At 53.4% G+C, this 27,851-nt stretch overlaps 1 long non-coding RNA gene and 3 other non-coding genes across 6 annotated transcripts; all 4 read right to left on the bottom strand.

Moving 5' to 3' along the window:
- Window positions 1-205: 205 nt before the first annotated feature.
- LOC115501925 lies at window positions 206-396 on the bottom strand. Its single transcript, XR_003964975.1, has one exon. It is a non-coding gene; the product is annotated as a U2 spliceosomal RNA (small nuclear RNA).
- On the bottom strand, window positions 210-13,540 carry LOC115500610. Of its 3 annotated transcripts, none has more exons than XR_003964579.1 (3): window positions 13,267-13,540; window positions 4,442-4,564; window positions 210-1,266 (listed from the first exon to the last, which is right to left on the bottom strand). It is a non-coding gene; the product is annotated as an uncharacterized LOC115500610 (long non-coding RNA). The 3 variants fall into 3 exon arrangements; XR_003964580.1 differs by lacking the exon at window positions 13,267-13,540 and adding an exon at window positions 12,504-12,641; XR_003964581.2 differs by lacking the exon at window positions 13,267-13,540 and adding an exon at window positions 5,374-5,942.
- Window positions 6,034-6,224, bottom strand: LOC115501927. Its single transcript, XR_003964977.1, has one exon. It is a non-coding gene; the product is annotated as a U2 spliceosomal RNA (small nuclear RNA).
- A 6,650-nt stretch (window positions 13,541-20,190) lies between the features above and the next one.
- LOC115501930 lies at window positions 20,191-20,381 on the bottom strand. Its single transcript, XR_003964980.1, has one exon. It is a non-coding gene; the product is annotated as a U2 spliceosomal RNA (small nuclear RNA).
- Between the last annotated feature and the right edge of the window lie 7,470 nt (window positions 20,382-27,851).

Consider the following 27,851-nt stretch of genomic DNA (forward strand, 5'->3'; position numbering starts at 1 on the left):
AAAGAGGTCCTATTAGGACATCTCTACTCTCCCCTCAACAAAACCACTCTTAAGAAAGAAACTCGACACGCTACACCTCAAGATAAAAGAAACTACTGCGACGAAAAGTAAAAGAAAGCAGCGGGTGGAAGCAGGTAGCTACACCCAGAGCAGTGATAAGACCGCAGAAACTGACTTTTGAGACACTCGAGTGTTTCCTCCCAAGGGGAGGTGCACCGTTCCTGGAAGTACTGCAATACCAGGTCGATGCGCGGAGTGGACGGAGCAAGCTCCTATTCCATCTCCCGGCTCCAAAAATCCATTTAATATATTGTCCTCGGATAGAGGACGTATCAGATATTAAACTGATAAGAACAGATACTACACTTGATCTTAGCCAAAAGGCCGAGAAGCGATAACCACGTCCTCCCCAGCGCATCGACACCCTCCCTCTCACTCCTCCTTTGGATCACGGTGAGAAAAGTCACCCTCAAACGAAGGCTCACCCTCTTTCCTTAGACTGGACAGTCTGTCATCGTCACAACTCCTAAGACATACTCAGTTTATCAGATCGCTTAACTTGTTCGGGGCTTTCACGCTTTTTATTGTTTTGCTCCCATAGCTCGCCAGAGAAACAGCCACTTTAATTTGCATGTCCCGCCCACACACGCGCCGTTTCCTGGTTTCCTGCCGTCAGCGCCGGCTCGCGCTCGCTCGCGCGCGCTCGCGCTCTCTCTCTCTCTCTCTCTCTCTCTCTCTCTCTCTCTCGCCTTGAAAGGGAAACGCGCCTGTAGCGGGAAAGCTGCCTCAAGTCTCATTTCCTTGGAGAAAGCCCAGAACGAGACAAATAGCTCTGTGAGGTTTTTCTTGGCAGCATTTTTTTCTTCTTAAATTTCTTTTCGCACGTACAGCAACGTTGAAAGATTTCTACCGTGAGCACCCACCACATAACATCATGGATCTGTTGCGTACTGTACATACACCGACACAGATGCAGATACATATATATCCATCCCTCTACCCTTTTACTAAGCTGTCTTGCTCTGGGAGTTATGAGATCAACAACCTTTTCTCTTTTTTTTCTAGTTTCTCTTTTGAGCAGTTCTATTTGTAAATAGTGGTATTTCATGACTTGTATTCTCGTTTACAGGTCTTCCAACGGGGGGGGGGGGGACTTTGCTTGTTAGAATAAAACGCATTCCATGTCGCAGTTCCCATATGGGTCCATCGGTGGACCCTCTTAATAACTTGTCAACGCCATCCAGCCAAAGACCACCAGGAACACACCTGTAATGAAAAGGGTTGGGTTACCGCTTGCTGCAAAGTGAGAAGGAACCCGCGGGGCGCCTCAGTGAGAGGGTGTCAGGAATGGCTCATTATATACAGGATGTAGGCTTGCATTAGGGGGCTTGGGGAAGGTTTAAGTGAGCGAGGCCTTCCTTTGAATGGGATGCGAAGGGTGGCGGAATTGCCCCCCTCCCCCGCCGCCCGCCAATATGCCACTTTGGCGTAAGGATTATTTTGAGCTCAAACAGGAGGAAAAAAACTCTTCCCTCCCCGGATTTGCCTAAAATCAGGACATAAAGGTATACAGGAGTTAATTACGGACAACCCTGGATCCTTATCAGCCCAGAGACTGGCACCAGAGACTCTACCTAACAAATTTTACTGCCCAGCCCTTATCTTCCACTATTTCCCCATATAGTTACCATCCCACAGTTGGCCAGCCTAGAAACTCAAAGCCCTTTTACTTTTTGTCACTTTTCTGAAAATTTATTTTTTTGTTTCTGTTTGTTTTGTTTTCAAAGATTCTTTATTTGTATATTTTATTTTCAGAGAGAGAGAGAGAGAGACGGAGAGAGAGAGCACACACACGCAGGAGGCGGGGCGAAGGAGGGGGAGAGAGAGAGAGAGAGAGAGAGAGAGAATCCCCAGGAGGCTCTGTGCTGTCGGCCAGTGCAGAGCCCGACTCCAGGCTCGATCTCATGAACCATGAGGCCATGACCTGAGCAGAAATCATGGGTCAGACACTTAACCGACTGAGTCGCGCAGGCGCCCCTGTTTGTTTTGTTTTAAGCGGCTATGTAAGCCCAAGTTCCAGCCACCCCATTGGGTTATTCATCCCTGACTTTCTCCTGTGTATATATGAGATACGTACACTAATACACTGTTTCTTTTTCTCTTTTTAATGCGTCTTTTGCTACCAAGCCCCAGCCATCCTCCCCTTCCCACCACCCCCAAGAACCTTGAAGGGGAGAAGGACAAAGATTCGCCCCCTCCAGACAACACACACACACACACACACACACACACACACACGCACGCACACACTCTCCTACAGATGACCTCAGGCAGTGGGGGTAACTCAGTGATTGGGTAGCTGAATACATCTTACCTAGAAGAAAGGAAGAATAGAGCGAGGCCAAAACTGCGACTGGGAAAGTAGCAGCAGTTACTCATATTAGCTAGGATAGGGGGTGTTTGGTCAGTTTTGTTGTTTGGACGATATTCTTCTTTTTTCTTGTCTCAGTTCGGAGGCGACTACGGAGTGGCCTTGTTTCTGTCTTGATTCATCACGGGTCACAGAGTGACCTTAATCTGTTGATGTTGAAAATAAATAAAGGAGGGGCGCCTGGGTGGCTCAGTCGGTTGGGCGTCCGACTTCGGCTCAGGTCATGATCTCACGTTCTGTGAGTTCCAGCCCCGCGTCAGGCTCTGTGCTGACAGCTCAGAGCCTGGGGCCTGTTTCAGATTGTGTGTCTCCCTCTCTTTCTGACCCTCCCCCATTCATGGTCTGTCTCTATCTCAAAAATAAATAAATAAACGTTAAAAAAAAAAAAAAGACAGAAAGAAAATAAATACAGGAGAGCTCAGTTAAAATGGAGTCGGGAAGCACTGGAAAGGGGAGCTCTCAAGCATGTACCACTCCTTGCAGCCTGCCTAACCTTAGCGGGAAGAAGGAAGACAAAAATTTATTCTGACAAGGGAGACCCTTTTCACATAGGAAGCTTATCTCCTGCCTTTAAGAAAAAGAAGGAAGAGCCCTTGTTGCACCCCAGCCAACAAGGCACTAACCCCCGCTTGCAGCTAATGAGAAGCCGCCAGGACCTCAAACTCCTGTTCTTCTCCAGGGAACTGTTGCTCAAAACAAGCCTCCCCAGCTTCCTCCTAAAACGTAAACAAAGGCTGACCTTCCTTTTGCCTCTTCGGACTTGTCTGCAGTTCACCATAGCCTGCAGGTCCGTAATCGCAATTCCTCTGCTATTCCCGAATAGCTAGTAAAATAGGTTTTTTTGCTGGTAACATAACGGCTGTTTTATTTTTCAGATTGCCGCCACTGTTGTGTGAAACTGTTTACGTTCCACGGGAGACCCCCACAGCCTAGCTGTGAGTGTCAGGCCAGCTTCTGCGGCTGCTTTTCTCTCTGTCTCCAAACCGAAGACACATCGCGGGGTCTTAGCAATCTTATTCTCCCTGTAATCTCAAAACAACGAAACAATGTGCTATTTCATCATCCTGGGGGTATTTTTGCCTGAAGTTATTCCTCGATCCCCAACTAGGACGGAGAAATCTACAAGGCTAAGGAAATGGAATCCCTCAGAGCGGTGAGGCGGCAGTGAAACACCTCACCACAGTGGCACCCACCATCCCTCGGTTTTCTCCCTGCCTTGTTGCAATTAAAAACAAAGTAACGAATCATCTTTCCAGAGGGTACACAAGCAGATGGGAGACACTATCCTGGCAGTCTGAATTTTGCTTTTGTTGAATGTCATCGAGAATTTGGAAATTTTCACCTTTCCACCCATAATATGGGCAAAGAAGAGAACTCTGACACGATTAGATGAATGATTAGACTCTGACTAGACGAACCAGAAGATGAAAGCAAAGGACTGGTCTCTAATGAGGAGGGTGAAAGGGATCAACATGAGTGAAATCTCCGACCGCACGTCTTCAAATGACAATATCTTAGATGAATTGTCTCAAACACCAGACTTTGCAGGTCAACAGAATTGCAAGCCACCGAGGGTTAAAAACATAAAAAATAAAAATGAAAAAAACCTTCGACTGTTGTGTTTTGACGGTGCAAGTGAAAGGGCGGGCCTACGCCGGCCAACTCCATCTTGTTCTGTGTCCTTCACCTTGACCACACCTCCTCCCCTTGAGTAACCCCCCCCCTCACCTGCCTAACAGGACTCGGACCCTTCCCCAGCCAATCGGCTGAGGCCATAGCCATTACCTCACCAACTGCCCCTAGGCCCCAATAAAACCTTTGTCCTTTTGAAACTCGCTCTCTCTCCCTGGTATCTCACCGCTGCGTCGGTGCAGGTAGGGGATTGAGCTCGAGCTAGCTCGAATAAAGGCTCTTTTGCTTTTACATCGGACTCGGCTCCCTGGCGGTCTTTGGGGATCACGAATTCTGGGCATAACACAAGAAGAACCAGAAGTAGTGATAAGGCCGAACCTGTTGGAGATGTATTGGAAATACTGGAGAAGCAATTATTTCACAGGCCGGGTAGGACAGCCAATGAGCAGTCCGTTGCATTTGGAGGATGTCGCCGGATTCGGATATTTAGACCTTCAAAACCTGGAAAGTATGAAGTATAAGAATGTGAGTTTTGTTGTGTTTAATTAAACTCGTGTCAATTTTAAATAAAGCAGTTTCCCACAGTGCTTTTTAAAAAATTTTTACATTTATTTACTTCTGATAGAGACAGGGCACAAGTGGGGGGAAGGGCAGAGAGAGAGAGAGAGAGAGAGAGAGAGAGAGAGAAAGAGACAGAGAATCTGAAGCGGGCTCCAGCTCTGAGCTGTCAGCACAGAGCCCGACGCGGGGCTCGAACTCACAAACCAGGAGATCATGACCTGAGCCGAAGTCAGACGCTTAACCGACTGAGCCACCCAGGTGCCCCCTCCCCCAATGCTTTTATTTTTCCTTCTCCTGAAAGGGCCTCTTGGAGCCTGGGTAACAAACGTGTTGAGGTCTATCTAGTTTTCTCCCCGGCACACTGAGAGTTTAGGTGAGCCAGATCGGCCCGGTGCTATGGTTTTCGCCGGCTACAGTCAGTGGCACAGGTGGCACCAAGAACGTGTCAAGGACCTGAGGGTATGTGCAAGGAAATGAATCCAGGTCAATAGGGAGGCAAGGACATTGAGGGATCCGGGTAGGGGTGGGGTGTAGGTGTGAAGGAACAGAGAAGTGTCAGGTGTCAAAGGGCAGAGGAAGGGTAGAAGGCGATGGGAGAACGTGATGCTGGATGGGGACACGGTTAGAGCAGTTGGGAATGACAAAATCTAGCGGGCCGACGAGGGGGGATAGATTTAGCCGCGGTGGAGAAACTGAGAGGCCAGGAGGGGTGTTCGGAAGGAATCGCCCGTGTGACTGTTGAAACTCACCAGGAATGACAGAAGTGTCTCAGAGAGAGACAGCCAGGAGCTAAACCTTCAAAAGCGAAATGAGCTGCAGCTAGCTGGACAGAAAGCACAAGGACTGGCAAGGCGGCGGGGGGGGGGAGGGGGGGGCGGGCGTGTACAACGTAAACGGCCGGGCGCGGGGAGGAGGACAAAGCTCTTTGAGAGGTAAAGGTTTAGAAGAGCTGGCCACCACCGGGAACCAGACTACGCACGAGTGCAAACTTCCGGAGAAAGGTAGAAGAAATCGGAAAACGGCAGCGGAAAGCGGTTGAAGAAAAAAAGGCTGCACCCGGGGGCGAAACCGGAAAAGGGAAGCGGGGGGGAATGGACCGAAAAAAGACCAGCGGGGGGCGGGGGGGAAGCGCCTGAGAGGGGGAACATGAAAAAGGGAGAGCAGGAAAAGCTTAGCGCGCTGAACTTAGCCAGGCGGAAACAATGACCCTCACAGGCATTCCGGCCCCAGCTCACCAAGCCTGCCGCCAAAACAAGACCGCGACTAGGAGAACAAGAAAAAGAAAGAAAAAAAAGGCGCGACGGGCGAGCAGAACACATCCGTATCCGCCCGGGGAAGACAAAGATAAAAAGAAACACAGCTCCGCAAACCAAACACCATATCTGCTTTTAGAAACCCACTTAAAGGAAGGGAGGTGCACCGTTCCCGGAAGTACTGCAATACCGGGTCGATGCGCGGAGTGGACGGAGCAAGCTCCTATTCCATCTCCCGGCTCCAAAAATCCATTTAATATATTGTCCTCGGATAGAGGACGTATCAGATATTAAACTGATAAGAACAGATACTACACTTGATCTTAGCCAAAAGGCCGAGAAGCGATACCCGCCTGCCCCTCCCTCTCCAGTACCGTTCTCCCATCATCCATATTCAACTCATGGTGAGAACCCTAACGCTCACTCCTTTTCTGATATCCTTTGCGACATCGACAGGACCATCGATAATCACTAGAATACTTTGGGGCACATTTTTTTCGTTCTCCACATTCTGAAGGGGAAATCCCGTATCCCTGGTTGGCCCGTCCTTACCGCGCCGCCGCACAGCCATTTCTAATCTGCATGATGCCCCGCCTTTTGTTCCCTGAGGAGGCGCGGCCGCCGCGGCCCGACTCCACCCTCCCGACCGCCTCTGCGCGCCGCGAGCCCAAACCCAACTGGGGGCCCACCTCCCGGCGTGCACACACCTCGCGCAAAGACCCGGGAGGAGGGGCGGCTGGCGGGGACTGCGAAGGGACAGCCAACACGGCTGCAGATCCCGGGGCTTTTCCGGGAGCCCGTGAAGGCAAGACCTTGCTTTTGGCCGCTGCTCTGCCCGCCCCGCCCCGCACACTCAACCACCGTTCAGTGAATGACATCCTGCCTCCTACACTCCCAGCCAGTGCCCCGCGCGTCGCGATGCTGACGGCTCTTCAGCAGCACGCCCACCCTCCACCCCCACCCCCGGCTCGCGTCCGCGTCCTTCGGGCCGCCTTCCGCCCCAGAGTCCCAGCCCCAGGCTGGTTCGCTCGCGAGAAGGGGATGTCCTCCTGGATTACTTTCATTGGGATGGAACAGTTCCCGTCGCGAATCAATAACTCGGCGTTTCCGTCTCCTCGGCGTGATTCACTCCCGCGGAGTTTGCTCAGATACACACGCACGGACCCAAGTGCCTGCAAAGTGCGCTCGGTGGACGCCAGTCCGTATGCCCTTGTGTCCTCGCCGTGAGTGCGGTGTGGTCACGGTCCTGCCACTCTTGCCGCAAGGGGGCCTTGAATTTCGGGGGAGCAGGGACAGTGACTGCAGGAGCACGGCGGACGTTCTCAGGCAGCGCCTGCTGCTCCAGTCCCGCCAGCAACTCCGCGTGGCATCAAAGTGGGGATTGCTTGGGGGAGTGGGGTGGGGCAGGGGAGGGGGGGGGGGGGGGGGGGGGGGGGGGGGGGGGGGGGGGGGGGGGGCGGGGGGAGGGGCCGATCTTACAGGTGAAAATGGTACCTCAGCATGGTTTTGACTTGTACTTCTCTAATCATGGGTAAGAAGATAAGGCTGAGTGTTCTCTCCTGTGTTTGAGAGCCCTGAACTCTCTCTGTTCAGGGACTTCGGCCCTTTTACTTGCTAGGTTAACTGGTCGGGCTTTATCATAAGGGCTTGTATCGGCAATTTACAGTTTAAGGCCCTTTGTATGTAATACAAGCAGTGAGTATTTTCTTCTGTTGGCTATCTGTCTTTTGAGGATTTCATCTCCTTAAGGTTCCACTGAAAGTTATATTTTAGAGGCGCCTGGCTTGCCACTCTTGACCTGGAGGGGTCGTGAGTCCCAGCCCCACGTTTAGGCGTAGACATTATCTAAAACATAGGGGCGCCTGGGTGGCTCAGTCAGTTGAGCCTCGAGCCTCTGACTTCGGCTCAGGTCAGGATCTCAGGTCAGGGTTTGTGGGTTTCAGCCCCACGTCCGGCGCTGTGCTGACAGCGCAGAGCCTGGAGTCTGCTTTGGATTCTGTGTCTCCCTCTCTATCTGCCCCCTCCACTGCTCGCGCTCTGTCTCTCTCGCTCTCAGAAAAAAAAAAAAAAAAAAAAAAAAAAAAAAAATATATATATATATATATATATATATCACAAACTATTTTTTTTTATTTTTTTTAACGTTTATTTATTTTTAGACAGAGAGAGACAGAGCATGGAACGGGGGAGGGTCAGAGAGAGGGAGACACAGAATCGGAAACAGGCTCCAGGCTCTGAGCGGTCAGCACAGAGCCCGACGCGGGGCTCGAACTCACGGACCGCGAGATCATGACCTGAGCCGAAGTCGGCCGCCTAATGGACTGAGCCACCCAGGCGCCCCCACAAACGATTTCTTAATTTAAAAACCCATTACAGGGGCGCCTGGGTGGCGCAGTCGGTTAAGCGTCCGACTTCAGCCAGGTCACGATCTCGCGGTCCGTGAGTCCGAGCCCCGTGTCAGGCTCTGGGCTGATGGCTCAGAGCCTGGAGCCTGTTTCCGATTCTGTGTCTCCCTCTCTCTCTGCCCCTCCCCCGTTCATGCTCTGTCTCTCTCTCTGTCCCAAAAAAAAATAAATAAACGTTGAAAAAAAAATTTTTTTTAATAAATAAAATAAAATAAAAAATAAAAACCCATTACATTAACAAACAACCTTTAAAAAGTTATTTTTTCTATCATCCTATTCATCATGAAAAAAATAGCTTTCAGATGGTTTTCAGATGAGGTTACAAAATAATTTCCTAAATCTTCCCTTAGGTCTTTTTCTTCTTTCTCCACAGCTAAATCTTTGAGCCATTTGGTATCTACTCTGCAGTACAGTGCAAAGGAATGTATTTTTCCTTCACAACTTTGAGATGCCACCTTGGATCCTAAACTGTACCGCGTGTACATTTTTGTAACACTCCTGGATCTTTCTTCCTCTCTCTCTCTCTCTTTCCTTCTTCTTTTTCTAAATGTTTATTTTTGAGAGAGCGCCAGCGGGGGAAGGGCAGGTGGGGGGGGGGGGGGGGGGCAGAGGCCCCGAAGCAGGCTCTGTGCTGACAGCAGCGAGCCCGATGCGGGGCTCCAACTCACCAACCATGAGATCATGACCTGAGCTGCGAAGTCCCCCTCTCAACCAACTGGGCCACCCATGTGCCCCCTCCCCCCTTTTTAAAGACGTTATCGTTGAGTAATCTCTTCCATGCTCTACCGACTGAGCCAGCCAGGCCGCACCACCGCCCCACCCCACCCCGCCTTCGAGATTTTTCTTTAAAAAGTAGCAGAACAGGGGTGCCTGGACAGCTCAGTCGGTAGAGCATGAGACTCTTGATCTCAAGGCCATGAGTTCAAGCCCTGCAGGGGACATAGAACTTACTTAAAAAATAAAGTAGCGGAACACATTGACCTAACCACGTTTGATTCTTTGCGTCCACGGGATTGACCCATCCTTTCCATGTGGATGATGGTTGGGCGCCCATCAGACAGAGCCCAACTCCGGGACGTGACTGTGATCCTATTCCTGCCCCCTAGGCATTCATGGTGGGGGTGAGGGGGTGCGTGGTCACTTGTATGGAGAATCCTCCTCAAGAAAATGGATGCCCCGTCCGGAAAGCGACAGGCACTACAGAGTGGACGGACCCTCGGACAGAGCAGGAGGCCCAGTGATAAAGCTCTTGTCTTTTTACCCTGGGGAAATGGATCTGCCCAGGAGGACAAAACCACCAGCACTCTGGGCCTCCTGCCATCACCAGCGGTTCCAACTTAAGGAATAGTCATTAATCACCTTCAACTCCACGACCCACCGGGGCGGTGCTTGGTCCTGGGAAGTAGAGAGAAACCAGACACCGTTCCTGCCTCCTCGCTGCCCCAACCAGGGAGCATCCGGGCCAGGACCAGGATAAGACACCTGCCCAAATGGCCACAACACCAGGTTCGATGCGGAGGGGACTGTCAGAGATGAACACATGGTTGTGGCCCCCACCTGGCTGTGTGACTCCCTTGAGGCCCGAGGCCTCTCCCGTTTGGCTCTGCGTCCCTATGGGAAGCACGCGATACATATTCAATAAAGGAGAAGGTGGGATGGAACACAAAGCCAGCTCAATCAGGAAGGCCTGCCTGACGTCTTGGCGGGGGGGGGTGGGGGGGGGGTGGGGGGGGCCTAAAGAACAAGTCAGAATGCCCATGCAAGTCAGAATTTCAGGGCACATGAGGAGGGAACCCGGGCATTGCAGTCTGACCAAGAGCGGGGGCAGGGGAGCGACTGGGGAATGAGGGGACCGGTTTGTATCCCACTGACCTGCCCAGCCACCTTGAAGTTATGATCTGGGCCCCAAAACTGGGGACCCTTGCTTCTGGTGGGCTCCTCCCTATCATCATGCCCCCACCCCCATGTCCCCATCCTTCACAGACTCATTCATATCTCAAAGTCAGCCAGCAGGTTCAGCTTCTCACAGGAACCTGCCCGTACCCCTTCCCCTTCCCTTTCTTCCTCCACCTTGTCCCCACCGGCCGGCCTGGCCCTGCCCCCACTCCACCCCCCCCACCCCCCACCCCTCACCTCCCACCCCCCGCCCCTGCCCTTGCTCAGGCTGGAACCCTCCTTATCACATCAGATCAAGACGGCCATCAGACTCTGATCCAAGGGATGTTTGTTGAGTATCCACCGTGGAAGGCACCGTTTCATGGGCACCGTGCCCGCAGAAGGCGGCTGCCCACCCCCATTTCACAGAGGGGAAAACAGCTTGCAGCAGGTAATAGAGAGTCTGACTTCCTTTGGATCTTTGACTGCAGACAGCTTTTAAGTCTCACCACTCCCTCCTCTCTTCCTGCCCTCCCTCCGGTCGATCTGACAAAAAGCCTTACCCCAGACCCTCCATTCACCACCATAATCAAACACACCAACCCAGGCTCCTTCCTTTGCTCTCAAGCCATTTTTGAATCTGCCCGGGAGCCACCCTGCTCTCCCTGGAAAGCTTCATTATGTGAGCTGTAAACCTCTTCATACCCTCGTGGGTAGTGTCATCAGTCTCCACATCTAAAAGGAAAGGGGGGGGGGGGGGGCGGTGAAGAGACGGTCCATCTGGTTCCGCAGAGTGGCAGGCACAACGAAGAAGCTACGACGTCGTCCGACCGGCACTTGCTCTCAACATATTCCAATGTGGGTCCAAAGGCCTCCCCACCAGACTGGATGGCCTCCTGTCTGTCTGTGCCAAGACCAGGGGATCCGTTATTTCCCCGTTGGGTACACTGTTTACTGAGTGCCTATGGTGTGCTGAAGGCGAAGCCAGTCTGGGACTGTCGTAAAGCGACTGGTGCCTGGATTTGCAGGGGTGCATGGAACGCTTCCATTGTCCTGGGGAATTCACCGTTTCAGAGTAAGCTGACCGGGGGCATCCTCCCAGATGCTCGAAGGAGTGCTTCTGGAGGCACACGGTGCAACGGAAACGCCTGGCGGGCTAGTGGAGGTACCACCAACTTCGGGCCACCGCCCCAGGGACTCCAATTCGATTGCCGATTGCCGTATGGCAGTGGTGGGACAGGAGTATGATTTAAAGGAAAACCCCAGGAGATTCTGACGTGCCAACCAGGGTGGATAAGCGGCTCCCCATAGATCGATCTGGAAGCAGGAATTTTCCTTCCGTACCAGGGAAGACATTTATTTGTACGTATGGTCGCATTTGCCTGTAATTTGTTCTGGGACAGCTAAGGGGTCCGGCAGAGCGAGTTGAGAGCTTCTTGAAGGCCCCGGGTTTCAGTCCCCTACATTGGAAGTCGAGCCACATGGGCGTGGGCGTGAAGTATTTCTCCCCAAAAGTGTGGGTCACCAGGCCGTGGGCCTGGGCTCACGCCCAGGGACGGGGCATACGAAGAAAAAAAGCACTTCAGAGGCAGCAAACAGGCACGGTCTTGAGCAGAGAAGTAAGAAAGTTTCAGGAGACCGGGGGCGGCGAAGAGGTGGAGAAAGGGGGTCGGCGCGTGTGACCCAGAGAAGAAGCCAGAGGCACGAAAGGGGAACGCGACTCGGCCGCAGAGCCCGATGACCGGAGGCGTGGAGGGGGGCTGGCCCCAGGCGGCGGACGCCGAGCGGCGGCACGCGCCTGTGCCAGGGGCACTAGAGCCCAGCCTCCGGGCTTCTTCCCCCCGGCTAGGAATAATAAGACCATACGGTCTCCGACCGTTCCCACAAGCGGGGAAACTGCAAGGCTACAACTTCAGGAACCAAAACGCGGGGCGGGGAAGAAGAAACAGCACAGGGGGGGGGGGGGGGGGGGGGGAAAAGAAAGAAAGAAAGAAAGAGAGCAGCGCAACGCACGAGCCGACGAAGAACAAGCACTAAGACTCCACCTGTAGGTCGCAACTCCACAGTCCTCCCTGCGCCCGGAGAGCGGTGGGAAGCGCGCACAGTTTCTAGAAATACTGCAACGCCAGGCCGGCGAGTGAACAAGACAGACGGAGCGAACCCCTGACCCCACTTACCCAGCCCCGGCAAACCCGTTTGGGATGCCGTTCTCGACTAGAGAACGTATCAGATACCGCGCACAAAAAGGACTGCTCCTACGCTTGATCTTGGCGAAAAGACCGAGAAGCGTTACGGGTCGCTGCCTCCTCCCCGCTACCGCCCTGCGGCCATCCATATTGCACTCACGGTGAGCCAGGTCACGCTCAGTCCACATTCTTGGCTCACTATCCCGTGGTACGCGCCACACGCGGTGCAGTTGCGGTTGCCCCCCGCATTCCTGGTGAATTTTCGCGTCCCTTTCCGCTCCCTCCCGTCCTTCCCTAGCGGAGGACTCGCTAATTTGCGTGTCCCGCCCCACCCTGCCCCGGGCGGGGGTCGGGGGGTGGGGGGGGGGCGTGCCACAACGGTCCCGCTCCGCCCCTGGCCCGGCCCGCCGGGTCCCCGGAACCCTTCCCGCCGCGGGCCCAGGGCAGGGGAGACGGGCTGCGGGAGGGAGCCGTGGGACCGGAGCGGTCCGCGTGCTCCCGACAAAGCCGCGGGGTAGAACGCTGTGCGTCGGGGAGGGGAGCGGCCGCCCGGGGGCCCCAGGCGGGGCCCCGACCTTGGGCGGGCAGCGAACTGCGGCCGGGGCAGGAACCTGCGAGCGTGACTGTGAGCGGCCTCCGTCCTACTCACCTCCTCGCCAGCCTCCGGTGACGGAGACATCCCGCCTCGCCCCCTGTCCCCCGCCCCCCGTCCCCCGTCCCCGTCCCCGTCCCCGTCCCCGCCCTCGCCCCGGCGGGCGTCGGTTTCTTTCCTGGGTTAGTTCTTCTCGAAGTCTGCGGTTAGCTAGCTGTAAGGACCGTGAGACCAGCACGATCGCCCCTCGATCTGATTGAGTCCTCGGTTCCGTCATCCCTGCGGGGAAACCATCCCGATCGATCGCAGCACTGCCGCGCGCCAGACTCACTGCCCTGCGTGCGGTCTTTCCCATCCGTTTGGATCCTCAGGACCCTGGAGCGAGTTGAAGTGGTTACCACCGTCACTTCACGGCTGTGATAACCGACATCAGAGAGGTTGAGAAACTTGTCCAGTGGGACGCAGACTGTAGGCAGCCGACCTGTGGGCCTCACCCTGACCCAAGACACCGCCTGCCTCTGGACGTGGACCTTGGAGCAGGGAAGGACTGCTGGGCACGCGCGCGCGCGCGCGCGTACACACACACACACACACACACACACACACACACACACGGACCGGCACGAGAGAGGCCGGTAACACGATGGTGACATCTGATCTGCGGTCACGGCCCTGCCCGACCCCGCCTTAGCTCTTGGCTCTGTGACTGTCTCCCGCCCTGAGTTTACCCTCTGTCCCGTGGGGGTGGGGGCGGGGATGATCTCTCCGTCACGCGTTCTCCCGGAAGCGCGGGGTTGCGCGGGACCCTAAGCAAGTTACCTTCGTGACTGGTTAGCCTCTGAGGCCCTGTGTGGAAATGCCCGGCAGGAGTCCGCTGCTTGAGTAGCAAACAGCGTTTTTGCCAGTCACTTCTCTGGAAGCTTCGTCTCCTCGCTGAAGACCACGTCCTGATAGAACCTAACCTAACGCCGGGGCCTGTTTTGAGCACTTTTCCCTCCCCACTCCCATCAGCCCCACTATGATACCGTCCGGTACGGTACGGGAGTATGTCCTGGTCTGTACCCTGCCTCCCTTCCCACACCCTGCCCCGCCCCCTCGATACCCCAGCTCCGGACGACTGGGAAGATCCCACCTGGACCCCTCTTTCCACCTCTCTGGCGGCCCGTGCACTTAGCCCCGTGCCCAGCACCTAAATATTTGTTGAATGGATGAGCGAATGGATATGGATTCAACGAGGTGATCTATCGACCAAGCAAGCTCACCCAGCCAGTGGCCCAACGGTCATCCTGATGGCTCTTGGGGCCTCTCCAACACAAGACCTCTCTGCTTGGTTCCACGTTCTTCTTCAGTTACTAGCCACTTTATGGTTTCCCAGCTGTTTTGACCCTCAAGACACTCCCATTCCTGGCAAAGGACCGTCTCCCGAGGAACCGAGGGCACTGATCAGCCTCTTGGGAGTTAACTGACTGCCGGGTAGCTGGAGTCAGTACCCCTGCCCCGCCGTGCCCCCCGTGGCCCGCACAAACCGACACACACGGGCGGTGGCGCCTGAAAAGCTACGGCTGGCACCAGCCTCACCCAAGAGCCACGTACCTCCACCCAGCTGTTGCACCCTCCTGGTCCCTGGCGCCGTCGCCCCGAAAGCCTCTCCAGCCACGGGTCAGGGACGGGGATGGGGACTCTAAGAGCACCCTGAGAGTTCTCAAGCAGCGTCTGTGTCTGCAGCCTGGCAAACCCAGTAGCTCGTCAGACTCTCGGATTTTTACCAAGCGCTCAGGTTGTAAACTCTCTCTCAGTACCGTTCTAGATGCGCATTTCTCTCTTTACGGTACCTCTTTGTTCATCTTTGCACCTCTGTATGTGAAAACCCACGTTTGTCATCTTTCCCCCGAAGTGCGTGACTTTGCCCACGTTTCATCAAGTCGTTTTTTCTTTTTCCTTTTTGTCTTTTTTTAAAAAAAAATTTTTTTTTTCAACGTTTATTTATTTTTGGGACAGAGAGAGACAGAGCATGAACGGGGGAGGGGCAGAGAGAGAGAGGGAGACACAGAATCGGAAACGGGCTCCAGGCTCTGAGCCATCAGCCCAGAGCCCGACGCGGGGCTCGAACTCACGGACCGCGAGACCGTGACCTGGCCGAAGTCGGATGCTCAATCGACTGCGCCACCCAGGCGCCCCTCCTTTTTGTCTTTAATGTTGATGATTATTATTATTATTTTAATTTTGGAGAGAGACCGACCAGACAGAGACAGAGAGACAGCACGAGCGGGGGAGGGGCGGAGAGAGAGGGAGACAGGGCATTGGAAGCAGGCTCCAGGCGCCGAGCTGTCAGCACAGTGCGGGACGCGAACTCGGAACAAGCCTCGAGATCATGACCTGAGCTGAAGTTAGTGCTTAACCCACTGAACCACCCAGGTGCCCAGGTGCCCCTCTTTTTTGTTTTTTTTGTTTTTTTGTTTTTTTTCTGATCCCATTCTGGCATCTCCTATATAATTTGGAGAAAAAACCCTGCCTGTGGTTTTGACTGGCAAATATTTATTCCCCTTTCCGTTTTTGTTGTTGTTGTTTTGTTTCTGGATTGTTGTTGTTTTGTTTTTTTTAAAGTAGACTCCATGCCCCACGTGGGGCTTGAACGTGAGGCCCTGAGATTGCGAGCGGCATGCTCTACACACCGAGCCCGCCAGGCGCCCCCTTTTAAAAACATTGTACAGACATGAGGGGTGCCTGGGTGGCTCAGTCGGTTAACCATCCGACTTCTGCTCTGGTCATGAACCCATGATCTCAAGGTCCCTGAGTTGGAACCCCGCCTGAGGCTCTGCGCTGACATCTCGGAGCCTGGAACCTGCTTCAGATTCTGTGTCTCCCCGGGGCGCCTGGGTGGCTCAGTCGGTTAAGCCTCCGACTTCGGCTCAGGTCATGATCTCACACCTTGTGAGTGCCAGCCCCGCATCAGGCTCTGTGCTGACAGCTCAGAGCTCAGAGCCTGGAGCCTGCTTCGGTTTCTGTGTCTCCCTCTCTCTCTCTCTCTCTCTCAGCCGTTCCCCCGCTCGCTCGCTCTCTCTCTCTCTCTCTCTCTCAAAATAAACATTAAAAAATTAAAAAAAAAAAAAAGGATTCTGTGTCTCCCCCTCTCTCTGCCCCTCCCCCGCTCACTCTCTGTCTCTCTCAAAAATAAATAAACATTAAAACATTTTTTTTAAACTGTACAGACATGAACGTTACATATTCACATTGACCAATGTTTTGTAAAAGTTGGACTACCGGAGTCTGAGTCCTAGGCGGCACTGGGTCCTCTGGAAAGAAGCTGCTGGGACTGAGTGAGGCGTGCAGGAGGTTGATTGGGGGTGCGGGGGGGGGGGGTGGAGGGTTAGTAAGATAGAGGGAGGAGGCCGGTGTGGGCAAGGAGGGCCTCAGAGCTCTGAGCAACCTGACAAAGGCTTGGCCAGTCAACGGGAGGCCTCTGGAAACAAAGATAGCCGGCTAGAGGAGCCCCGCATGTGAAAACCCAGTAGAAATGGCCAGTAGATATGGTCGGGCCCCAGTACCCCATGGAGCCCTGTACCCCCCCCCCCTCCCCCACTGAGGGCCCCCGAGAGAAGCAGTGCCGACCCCGTGTGCGACCTCCGCGGCCACCACTGTAGCCCCCGCTGTTCACATGCCGTCGTGCCGGGTCCGGGGTGGCCAAGAAAGGGCCGGCGGGGCCATTTCCTCTGTTGGCTGTCCAGTGGCTCTTATTCCTGCTCGGGCTCGACCCTGACACCCTACGTTCATCTTAGGACTGATGGACAGTCCGGGGCCCTGGTCTCTGACGGTCCCATGGTAAGCATCCGTCTCTACAAAGGTCCAGCAGCATGCCAGGAGCTGCTTTTCAGAAGGCGGAGAGGTCTCTGGCGTTCGGGGCCTGCCTGGAGGAGGCCTGGCTCCAGAACCCGAAGGGAGGGGAGCCACCCCCCCCCCTTCCCCCGGCCCCCACCATGTGACCCTTCGCCCCCGTGGTGGTTTTGCCATAAACTTCCTTCACAGACCCGCCCGCGGCCGCCAACACGGTGGGGTCCGCCGGATGCTGTGGCCCCAACAGCAGGGCTGCCCCTCTGCACCTCGCAGGCCTTCAGAGCCCTTCTCTCTCTGCTCCGCACCCGCCTCCCAAGGTGAGGGTCTCCGACGTCCCGCGATGCGTGAGCCCAAGCAGGGTGTCTACGTGTGGAATGGGTTGCTTCCAGAACCCGCAGAGGCCCACCGGGCCCTGGGTTTCCTTCTCTTTCAGTAGGCGGCGGCGGCGGGTGTATAAAGAGGAAGCAGTTTTTCGGGACTTTGGAGGGGATGTCCCACAATGGGAGTCCTTAAACGCTGTGCTGCCCTGTGTCTTTCACTGTAGGGGTTCCCTCCCTCTCTGACTGCGGGGCACCGGAGTGCCTGTATCTCTTGATGGCCTCTGGTGCGCCAGCCGCCCAGCTCATCCTGTCCCGTCGGTGTGATGCCACAGAGGGGATAGATCCGATACTGGGGTCTCTGGGATGAGCGGGTGGCCCAGGCCCCTCGGCCCCTCGGAGACTCGGGGGCACAGAAGGGGTGACGTTGCCCCAGGGTGGGGGGGCAGATGTCAGCCTATAACTGAGTAACTGTGCTTTTCTCCCCACCCCCCACCCCCGCAACCCGCCGGCCGACTGTCTATCCTTTGCCCGTTTTCTGTTGCCTGTTCAACTGTAGGGTATCCATTCCCAGGAACTCAGAAACGGACGCCTGGCATCAGTTAGCCCAGGGTGTGCTTTGCTGGCAACGGGGTGTGCCCAACCCATGAGAAGAAATCCTCTGCCGGGGTTTTAGAAATTTCAGTTCAGGAGACGATCCCGGATCCCACCATGATTGCTTGCTCCGCTTTCTCTGTCGGGGACTGTAAGGTTTCTCGGGGCAGGGAGGCCCGTCTGCCTCTTTCATACCTAGGCATCTGTCTCTCGGTCTTAGCACATAGCAGTCATTCAAGACATGTTGCCTGAACGCATAAACCCCAATTGGTAACACTCGCCCGTTGGTTCCCCCTGCCTTCTGTCAGCACCCCAGGAGCCTAACTTAATACTCCAACCATCCAGTCCCAAACGTGCTCAAACTTGCTAGCACTTGGGGAGAAGGAAAAGAAATGAGTGGGAAAGGGGAGGTCCGGAGTCTCATGAGGCTAAGGAGGCATGGAGAGATGACATCTTGCTATTTCTGTCGGGACCCGAGGGGACCCATAAAAGGGCACATAACGACACAGGGCAACAGACTAGGAACACGAGAAGAAATTACGTGGTCGGTGTTCTAGATTTGGGTGTCTCTTCTTTCTTTCCTTCTTTCTGTGTCAGCCTATGAGAGGAAAAGAAGTCTCTTTTTAAGTAGAGAGTGTCACATATTTTTCCTCACGTAGGACACAGTTTTGTAGAAGGAGGTGTATGGATTGGGTGGAGGGATACTGTTGTTAGCTAGATTCATTTTTGTTTATTGTTATTATTCACTTTAAAACATTTTACGTTTATTTATTTCGAGAGAGCGCGACCGAGCAGGGGAGGGGGAGAGCGAGAGAATCCCAAGCAAGATCCGCCCTGTCAGAGCAGGGCCTCACGTGGGGCTCAAACTCACCAACGTGGTGAGATCATGACCTGAGCCGAAACCAAACGTCGGACGCCTAACCGACGGAGCCATCCAGGCACCCCTAGATTCCTTTTTTTTTTTTTTTATCATCATGGGTCCCCCTCAGCGCTAGCAGAGATTTTAATCCAGATCTGCCCTAAAACAATATAGGAGTATAAAAAAGACCCGATGATTACAGGTGGACAGAAACTGCAGGGAAACCCTGGAAATGTCCGCCAACACAAAGGTATTTTTTTAATCAAGAGTGTACGTTGTGGGGGCGCCTGGGCGGCTCAGTCGGTGAAGTGCCTGACTAGGGCTCACTCAGGTCATGATCATCTATCTCATGGTTCCTGAGTTCCGGCCCCGCATCAGGCTTTCCGCTGTGAGCACAGAGCCTGTTTTGGATCTTCTGTTCCCCTCTTCTCTCTCTGCCCCTCCCCTGCTTGTGCTCTCTGCCTCTCTCCAAACAAACACAATTTAAAAACCTTAAAAAAAAAAAAAAAAAAAGGTGTGTACATCGTGGGTGCTCCACAAATGTATTTCCCGTGAATGGAAAACCTGGGAGAGACACGTGAGTGAGCAGGAACTCTCCGTTTCCACTGTGGGCACGAGCCACAGCCACTTGTAAATGTAAGGCCTTTCTCTAGTTGTGGCAGCGGACTGTCAAGAAGCCTGAAGGGGAAGCATCTCCCTGACAAGACAGAAAGTGGGTACTTTATACCAGGCGTTGGCCGACTACAGCCGGTACCCCCTATTTGGCCCGGTCCGCTCTTGTAAGGTGCACGTTAACAACGGATCGTACATTTTTAAAGGGTTGTAAAAGAAAGAATATGTCACAGAGACCTTTGGGGGCCCGTGGAGCCTCAACTTTCTACGATGTGGCTGGCCCTTTAGAGAGAAAGCATGCCCCCGCCCCCCTCTCCCCTCTCCCCTCTCCCCTCTCCCCTCTCCCCTCTCCTACCACCAACGGTGAGGTTAAGAAAACATTTCACCTTTGTGCAGAAGGCAAAAGGGAGCACGGTTGAGAAGGTATGTCACTTTGTAGGTATGGACCTCCTACGATGATAACCTTCCGCTTAAAAAATGACCACCGACTTGGGGCGCCTGGGTGGCTCAGTCTGGTTGGGCCTCCGACTTCGGCTCTCAGATCATGATCTCGCAGTTCGTGGGTGCCGGCCCGTGTCAGGGCGGGGGGGTCTCTCTCTCTCTCTGCCCCTCTTCCGCTCACACTCTGTCTCTTTGAAAAACAAGTAAACACTAAAATTAAGACAAAACAAACAAACCACCTGCTTACAGTATTCACTTACATGCCATAGACCCCACTCAGGAGCACGACCAGGAGACGGAAGTAGTACCCGTCCAATCTGGGAGCAAGGGTTTGGAAACTTACGCCCTCACAGCAGGTGTCGTTGCGAACTAGCTCCTAGTTGCTACTGCCCAGAAGACGCAGCTGAGAACAACAGCTTCGGAAAAAGCAAGGCTCCGCGTTATCTTACAGGCGCCCGTCGTCGTGCCCGCCAGCCCCTAGGAGTAGAAAACGAACTGGCAACGCCAGGCGTACCCCCCAACACCCACACGAGCAAGACCCGAAACACGTTTATAACCGCACCTGATCTTGAGCACCACAAGTACTACCTCCCCCCACAGGGAGGAGGGCACCGTCCCTGGAAGTACTGCGATACCAGGTCAATGCGTGGAGTGGACGGAGCAAGCTCCTATTCCCTCTCCCGGTTCCAAAAACCCATTTAATACACGGTCCTCGGGTAGAGAACGTATCAGATATTAAACTGATAAGAACAGATACTACACTTGATCTTAGCCAAAAGGCCGAGAAGCGATACCACCTGTAGGCCGCCTCCCCGCCACCGCCCTGCCGTCATCCACATTGCACTCACGGTGAGCCAGGTCACCCTCCTTCGAGGTCTCCCTTCCCTCGCTTCTCGGACTTTGGTATGGGAGCCACACTAGGCAGCAGGCTCTTGTGCAGATTTTTAAATCTCTGCCTTTTAAAAGAGAAATTGTGTTCTCTGTCGTTGCTTCGTCGCGCTCACCCAGAGGCCATTTCTCATTTGAATGCCCCGCCCCTTCCGCGCGGCGAGGTGTAACCGCGCCCACCATTTCCCAGTTCTCTTGAAGGGCTTTGTGGGCTGGAGCAGAACCTAGGTTGAGGCCAAGCTCTCAGTTGGTTTAAAGCTTTTGCCTGCGTAAAGGCAGGACCAAGGGGGAGGTGGGGATGGGGGTCTGGGAACTGGGGAGTGTGTGGAAGGGGGCTGGAGCAGAGTGGTCCGAGTTTGAAGAACGTCGTCCCGTCCCGTCATCACTGTAGGACCCTACGGGGCTTGCTGTCTTCAGGGTGCTGGGAACCGAGAAGCGCCCGGCTGAGGTCTCCTGGAAAGGGCTCCAGAGAGAAGTTGGGACCCGAGACTGGGCCCTAACAGGGCTGCTACCCTGCCTTGGTCAGCAGGGCTCTTGGGCAAACTACTTGACCCGACCCCGGTCGAGCCTCAGTGTCCCGGGTCGAGAGGGGGAAACCTTCGTGCCTTCCTAAATGGGGTCGAGGGAGCACGAAACGTAGCTAATGAGGTGACCTCAGTTTAAGCCGTCTAGAATATGGGTCCTGGGTCCCACGAGGTACCAGCGAAGGGGCCATCGATTGTGACACTGAAACAACGGAGCGGCAGTACACAATACAATAGGACACACTGGTTGTTTGGGTCCGACTTGTGCCCAGTGCTTTCTTTTCGGGTCAAACTTGCAAAGTTTACCTACAGATGGAACAGTTGAGACAGAGAGGTTAAGCAATTTGTCCAAGACCACACAGCTTAGTTGGTGGAAGAGGCTGGGTAAAGTCTAGGAAGCCAAGAGCCCAGGGCCTGGAAAGAGCACGGGGAAAAAAAAAAAAAAAAAAAAAAGCAAGAAAAAGAAAGAAAGAAAGAAAGAAAGAAAGAAAGAAAAGAAAAGAAAGAGAAAACTTATTCTTGTGTGCCCAGCCCAGGAGGAGACTAAGCGTTGCTGAGCCTGACACACAGGTAGGTGTGCGGGGGCGGACAGGACGGAAGCCGTCTAAACCCAGTTTGCCTAGTGTGACCTAGCGTGGACCTTGTCCTCCTCGCTTCACCCTCGCCTTCAATAAACCATTTGCCCATTGTCCTGTAAACTAAGAGATGATGAGATGAGAAATCATTAGACAGAATTATTAGGAATAACGACACGTGGGGTGCCTGGGTGGCTCAGTCGGTTAAGCGCCCCACTTTGGCTTTGGTCCTGATCTTCAAGGTCGGTGAGTTGGATGGAGCCCCTCATCCGGCTCTGCGCCGACAGCACGGAACCTGCTTCGGATCCTCGGTCTCCCTCTCTCTCCGCCCCTCCCTCGATCGTGCGCTCATGCGCGCGCTCGCCCTCTCTCTCTCTCTCAATAAACAAACAAAGAAACAAACATTTTTTTAAAAAGAGGGAATAACAAGACATGTTTGGTACGTAGCATATCCGTGAGAACCAAGCACAGGGAAACACCTCAGGCCATTCACTTCTCTGTAGCTCCTCATCTGGAAAGCGAGAGTACTAACAGCAGGCATATAATCTTAATCTTCCCTCCTCCACTCAGGGCCCCTGTTCTCCCTTACCTGTTTTTTGTTTGTTTGTTTGTTGTTTGTTTTTGTTCTTTATTCCATAGTCCACAGTTATATTTCCTGTGCTTAGGACAGTACCTGGCATACGCTGGACACTTCGTATATTTGGTCGAATAAATGAATGAATGAATATTATATAATGTGATCTCTACATATGGAAGGTGACCGGCAGACCTCCTGGCTTGTGGTAATTATGACCCTCACTGCGGTCTCCCAACTTTCTGCTCGCTTCCACGTTTATCTGGTCATCTTGTGCGTGCGTGCTCGCTTGCTTATTTATTTATTTATTTATTTATTTATTTATTTATCTATTTATTTATTTATTTATTTATTTATTTATTTAAAGTAGGCTCCATGCCCAACATGGGGTCTGACTCACGACCCTGAGATCATCGAGAGTCCCATGCTCTTCTGACGGAGCCAGCCAGGCGCCCCACCGGGCTCCCTCACGGAACGTCACGGGCATCTTGATCTGTGCAGTGAGGTGCCTGGGATGGCAGACAGACATGCGTGTTCTGTCATCGCAAAGGAGTATTTCCCATTGCAAATTAATGGTTTCTCATTCCGGTTCACGCACCGGCTTCTTGTGAGTTTGGTCAAGTTACTGAGTGTCTCTATTCTTTGCCCGTTGTCCTTTAAATTGTTCATCATTTTGCATTTCCACCTGGAGCACAGAGCACACTTCTTCCTATCCGTCCTAGTATAGGAATTGGGAGTATAAGTCTGACGTTACTTTTTCTGGATGGCTACCCAGCCGTCCCGGCATCCTATACGGAATAATAGCCCACGGACCGTCGGGTTCAGACGCCACCCTGATCATGTAAAAAAAAAAAAAAAGTCCTCATACGTATTTAGACATATTTCCGGATTTTTCTTCTCTCTCTCTCTCTCGTTTTAAAAAGATTTTAGTTTTAAGTAATCTCTACACCCAACGTGGGGCTCGAACTCACAACAACTCCAAGATCAGGAATCACATGCTCTACCCACTGGCCCACCAGGCACCCCTGGATTTTTCTATTAAAAATTCTTCTGATAACCTGTTTTTACCATTTTTGATGCAGGCGCGCCTGGACGGCTCAGCTGGTTCAGCAACCATCGGCTCCTGATTTCGGCTCAGGTCACCATCTCACAGTTTGTGAGTTCGAGCCCCTCAATGGGCAGTGCGGAGACTACTTGGGATTCTCTCTCTCTCTCTCTCTCTCTCTCTCTCTCTCTCTCTGTCTCTCTGACTCAAAACACAAACATATGCATAAATAAGCAAACTTAAAATTTTTGATTCAACTGATTCTCCAGTATCACACCTACTCCGTGACTGGCACCTGTGGGCCCTGGGTCGGCAAGGGGCATCTGCCAAGCTCTTCCAGTCCTCTTCTGCTGCCATTCAGCCACCATCACACCGCCACAGAGCCTTGGGGATGCCCACGCACAGCAGGAGGGTGCCTGCCCCCCTCCCGCCCGCTGCCAAGGACACCAACTCCAGCTCCAGGCGCTCCTGAGCGTTCCCCCCTCAGGCTTGGCAGGGCTGTTGGGTCCCTGCCAGCCCAGGAGGACAGCGTCCTCAAGGCCAATCCCCACCGCGTCTGTGTTTTTTTTTACCTGGCCCTGCGGCAGCCCTGCCTTCATCTCCACGTCTACCCTGTCCTCTTGCTCCTGAGCCGAAATCGGACACTCAACCGACTGAGCCACGCAGGCGCCCCTCCAGCGGGTTCTTTTTTGTCCCCTCAGCTCAGCTTTCACAACTACTTGAAGAGACCCGGTCGGAGAGACATGCCATTTTGTTTTGTCTGACTTCCCCTCCCCTCCCCTCCGCTCTCAATTCTTCTCCCCTCTCCTTTTTCTCCAGTTACACACAAAAGCTTTTGCTTCTGTGACTCCCATCAGAACCCGGTCCGTCTGTCTGACTTGGCAGTGGGCAAGGGAGATTGTTTTTTCTAGCAACGGCTGGCCACGTTAGGGTCACATATACCCTGTTTTAAAAATGACTCCGGGGGCGTCTGGGTGGCTCGGTCAGCTGAGCGTCCGACTCCTGATTTCAGCTTCAGATCGTGATCTCACGGTTCATGGGTTTGAACCCCATGGCGGTCTTTGCGCTGACAGCGCACAGCCTGCTCGGACTTCTTTCTCTCTTCTTTCTCTGCCCCTCCCCCCCCATTCTCTCTCTCTCTCTCTCTCACGCGCGCGCGCACACACACACACACACACACACACACACACACAAATAAGTAAATAAACTTAAAAAAAAAAATACAAAAGACCCGAGGTGGGACATTTTGCCGCAGTCTCGCTGCTCAAAGCGAGGTCTCCAGATCAGCAGCATTAGGGTCCCGTGAGCATGCTGGAAACGCAGGACCACGGGCTTCTTTTTTTTTTTTAATTTTTTTTTCAACGTTTATTTATTTTTGGGACAGAGAGAGACAGAGCATGAACGGGGGAGGGGCAGAGAGAGAGGGAGACACAGAATCGGAAACGGGCTCCAGGCTCTGAGCCATCAGCCCAGAGCCCGACGGGGGGCTCGAACTCCCGGACTGTGAGATCGTGACCTGGCTGAAGTCGGACGCTTAACCGACTGCGCCACCCAGGCGCCTCCCTGGACCACGGGCTTCTTAACAAGACTCTCCTGGCGTGTGTGTGCGCGCGCGCGTGTGTGTGCGTGTGTGTGTGTGCGCGCGCGCGCGCGTACGGGACCGTATGAGAAGTGCTCAGCGACGGCACTTGATGACTGAGGGAGAGAGACCGGCAGAAGCAGCAGGTATATTCCTCAGGATCTCCACTCTCACTACCGATATACGCAAACCAATTTCTCTCCACCCTTTCTCTCACCCTGACCTTCTGAGTCCCTGAGGAGAGTCTGCAAACGGTTTCTAGAACCTTCTGGTGCCGAGACAGAGAAAAGGAGCCCATGACACACGAGCTAACTTTTTGGTGTTTCTTTTGTTTGAATTGTAAGTGACCGGAAGGCTCCAGGAACTGTGGATGGGATAATAAAAAAGCACAGAAGATACTGAAGGTCATTAATTAGATTCACTTTCATGTTCCTTGAGAGACAGGAGCCAAGAGGTGTGGGATTGTTCACGCTGCATTTCTTTGACGGGGCCGGGCGGTGTTACCCCAAGCCAGCCTGAAAACCCTGGATAGTTACACGTGATCAAGGCAGTTGCAAGGGCCAGCAGAGTACCTCCCCCCCCCCCCCCCCAACCTCCCGCCCCGACTGCGTTCGGGATCCCGGGGCTAGAAAGAATATCAGGGTTTGTGTGCTGGACAGCAAGTTTCATGCCCAGCTAGACTGGATCCATAAAACTAGTTAGACTCCCCCAAGAACCGGGCTTCAAAACTTGCCTGCCATCCTTGGGCACCCACCTTGGGCACCCACCGTGGGCCGGGTCGGCAAATCCCCACATTGTCCTTTTGGTCTTCCAACAATCCCAAAGAGAAGGTGTTACTTATCGTATTTTACATCCAAAGAGATCCAGGCTGCCCAGGCCCCACCTCCCAACATCCTCAGCTGTCTTGCTCTGCTTCCTCCCACAGAATTAAGGGGACCCTTCCTCTTGGCTGGTTGGTTTTGCGTCTTTGCGATTGACGGGTCCTCTCGTTCCCATCCACTTTCTGAGGAAAGTGGATCAATCAGCGTTCACGACCCCCACTTAACAGATGAGAAAAGCACACTTTCAGAAAGAGATTTCAAGCTAACCGGACTTGGGAGACAGACTCAGATGTGCGGGGGGCGGATTCAAGGAGCCGGACACCTGGCTGCTGAGGGCAGAACGTTGGGTGCCTGGCCAGGTGTTTAAGATCCAAAGTGGGTTGCCAGGCAGCCGGCTCCTTTACCTGCACTGCACCGCCTCTAGGGCTGAGTCATCATCTCAGCCGATGAACCGATTTTCTTTGTCTCTTTGGGGGCAGCAGGGGGAAGCAGGGAGCAGCTAAGGGACGGACCCCCCCCCCCCCACACACACACCCACACCCCGCCGGCCCCTGTGCGTCAGGACCTCCCAGCACCTTGGGAGTCATCCATCCTGTGCTTAACTTTGGTGACAAGAAAACCAAGGTCCTGAGACCGGAAGGCTCAAGGTCATCCAGGTGTCAGACACAAGAGGGTGTGTAAGCCCAGGCTTCCTGTTGAGACCCCCTCAGAGGGTAACACTCCATGCTGGGGACCGATTTCATCCATCCCTTGTATTTTGACAAGCACAATTTCTTTCTTTCTTTCTTTCTTTCTTTCTTTCTTTCTTTCTTTCTTTCCCTTAAGTTTATTTATTTCGAGAGGGAGGGAGGGAGGGAGGGAGAGAGAGAAAGTGTGGGAGGGCCGGGGGGGGGAGCGGGGGGGGGGGAAGAGAATCCCAAGCAGACTCCGTGCTGTCAGCACAGAGCCCCACGCCAGGGCTCGATCCCACAAACCGTGAGATGCTGACCTGAGCTGCACTCAAGAGCCCGGCACCTAAACAACTGAACCACCCAGGCGCCCCGGCAGGTCCAAGGTTTTGATAAGTCTAAGATCACAAAACAGAACTGGGTAAAAATTTCCACAACTAATGGAAAAACTGGACTCAAGTAGAATAAATATTAATTACATGAGACTGAATGAGTTGAGGAGGAGGATCATTTTTATGACTTCATTGCTTGTTCTTTTTTTTTTTTTTTTTTTTTTTAAATTTTTTTTCAACGTTTTTATTTATTTTTGGAACAGAGAGAGACAGAGCATGAACGGGGGAGGGGCAGAGAGAGAGGGAGACACAGAATCGGAAACAGGATCCAGGCTCCGGGCCATCAGCCCAGAGCCTGACGTGGGGCTCGAACTCCCAGACCGTGAGATCGTGACCTGGCTGAAGTCGGACGCTTAACCGACTGCGCCACCCAGGCGCCCCTCATTGCTTGTTCTTTAATGTTTTGTGTTTCCAGATTTTTTTTGAAACCTTTTTTTATCTTTTCTCTTAAGCTATCTATCGACAATTTGGCAAATTATACCTTTGTAAACAAAGATGAAACATTTACTTTTTCTCCCTACATGATCCCTCCAGAATTCGGAAAGTTTTCAGCATTCTTCTTTCTTTTCTCTTCTAATTTTTAAAATATTTACTTATTTGTTTATTTTGAGAGAGAAAGAGAGAGAGAGAGAGAGAGAGAGAGAGAGAGAGAGAGAGAACGTGAGTCGGGGAGGGGCAGAGAAAGAGGAGAATGAGAAACCCAGGCAGGCTCCGCGCTGTCAGCCCAAAGCCCGAGGTGGGGCTCAAACTCACCAACCGAGGGTTCATGACCTAGCCGAGACCAGGAGTTGGATGCTTAACTGACTGAGCCACCCAGGCGCCCCTAGATTCATTCAGTTGTTCTAATCATGAGTCCTCTTGAGCGCTGGCAGAGATTTTAATCCTGATCTGCCCTAAAACATAAAAAGTCCTGGTGATGACAGGTGGAGGGAAACTGCAGGAACCACGCGTTTAAGGAAGAAACCCTGGAAACGTCCGCCAACACAAAGGTATTTAAGGAAGAGTGTACAGTGTGCGTGCTCAACAAACGTACTTAATTAACATGGATGGAAAACCCGGGAGACACAAGTGAGCAGGAACTCTCCGTTTCCACTTTGGTCACGAGCCACAGCCACTTGTAAATGTATAGGCCTGTCTCTAGTTGTGGCAGCGGACTGTCAAGAAGCCTGAAGGGAGGCATCTCCGTGACAAGACAC

Source organism: Lynx canadensis, chromosome E1 (assembly GCF_007474595.2).
Source record: "Lynx canadensis isolate LIC74 chromosome E1, mLynCan4.pri.v2, whole genome shotgun sequence".
Lineage (NCBI taxonomy): Eukaryota > Metazoa > Chordata > Mammalia > Carnivora > Felidae > Lynx > Lynx canadensis.